A 1,614-nucleotide genomic window follows, 5' to 3' on the forward strand; every position below is an offset into this window, starting at 1 on the left:
TGGTGAGACTACGTCTCACATACTTTGGACATGTTATCAGGAGGGATCAGTCCCTGGAGAAGGACATCATGCTTGGTAAAGTAGAAGGTCAGCAAAAAAGAGGAAGACCCTCAAGGAGACGGATAGACACAGTGGCTGCAACAATGGGCTCAAGCATAACAAGGATTACGAGGATGGCGTAGGACCGGGCATTGTTTCATTCTGTTTTACGCAGGGTTGCTGTGAAGTCGGAATTGACTCAATTGCACCTAACAACATAAAACACTTAAGAAACACTTCCAAACTGTGCAGTGTTTTCATGAGTGGCACAAAGTAGTGTGTGCATTCAATTACAAACCATCATATGTATTTAACTTGAATTTTTAATATAATAGGCTTTATGGCAGTCCGTCTTAAGCATGAGTTGTCTATAAGTCAGACGTTTGTAATCCAGGACTGCCTATAATCAATTGTGTCTTTTACCTTCCTGCATCCAAAGTTGCAGATTTTTGTATTGATACTTCCTTTTTCACTTTTTAGTTTTTAGCTCAAATATTACCTCTTCAGGGTGGACTTCCCTAACCACATAATTGAAATATCTCTTTTCCATTCACTGCTTAAGTCATTGTCCTTTCTTCCTTTTTCTTTGAATGTATCATTGGCTAAAATTACCTTGTTCGTTTCTTATTATCTTTTTTCCCATTAGAAGGTGAGCTCCGTGAGAGCAGGGACATTGTCTTACTCATTTCTGTTTCCCAAGCTGCTAGAACAATGCCTGGCAAATAGAGTGTGTTCAATAAGTACTTAGTCCCTAAGTGGAGCAAACGGTCAAGTGCTCTGCTAGTAACTGAAAAGTTTTCAGTTTGAACCCACCCAGAGGCCTTGGGAAAAAGTCCTGGTGATCTGCTTCCAAAAGGTCATGGCCTTGAAAACCCTATGGAGCTGTTCTACTCTGCACATATGGGGTCTCCATGAGTCAGAATCGACTCAACGGCAGCTGGTTTGGTGTTTTTGGTTAATAAGTACTTGTCGATGAATGGATGATAACTAAACTACCCCAAGACAATCACACACCTTGAGACTGATTTAGGCCCTACTGGATACAAGCCACTACAAATCTCCATTTCCTCTTTCATGGCTTATAGCAGTTTCAGGCAATCACTTTCTGATACACTAATATACATTCTTGAAATCTCTTATCCACTCTCTTTAAGAACTTGTCCATTTGTTCCCCAGGAAAATTTCTCCTCCTCGTTTGATTCTGATTACGAACTAATGGACAAAGTTATGAAGTGTCATGTGTTTGTGAAATTATCAGCAGCACAGATACATCTACCTTAGAGGAAAACAAAGCCACATGTTTTGAAATAAAATTAGCAATGCTAGACTAAAAGCTATCCATCTCTAAAGAATTTGAAAGGGTCCAGAGATTCTCTTCAGCATCTCTATAGGTTTCTATCTACATTATCCATTCACCCACCCATCCGATTAAGGATTTCCAGGAAATATTGAGGTTGAGTTAGGTGACCAAGAGTTTTGTATAGACCAGACTGGATGGATGATTTTTCCCCTAGGAACTCTCAGCATTGCTGATGCAGGTAGACAATTAGGATTGTATTTGGACAGGGTAACTGA

Source organism: Trichechus manatus, unplaced genomic scaffold (genome assembly GCF_000243295.1).
Source record: "Trichechus manatus latirostris isolate Lorelei unplaced genomic scaffold, TriManLat1.0 scaffold00126, whole genome shotgun sequence".
In the NCBI taxonomy this organism is placed as follows: Eukaryota; Metazoa; Chordata; class Mammalia; order Sirenia; family Trichechidae; genus Trichechus; species Trichechus manatus.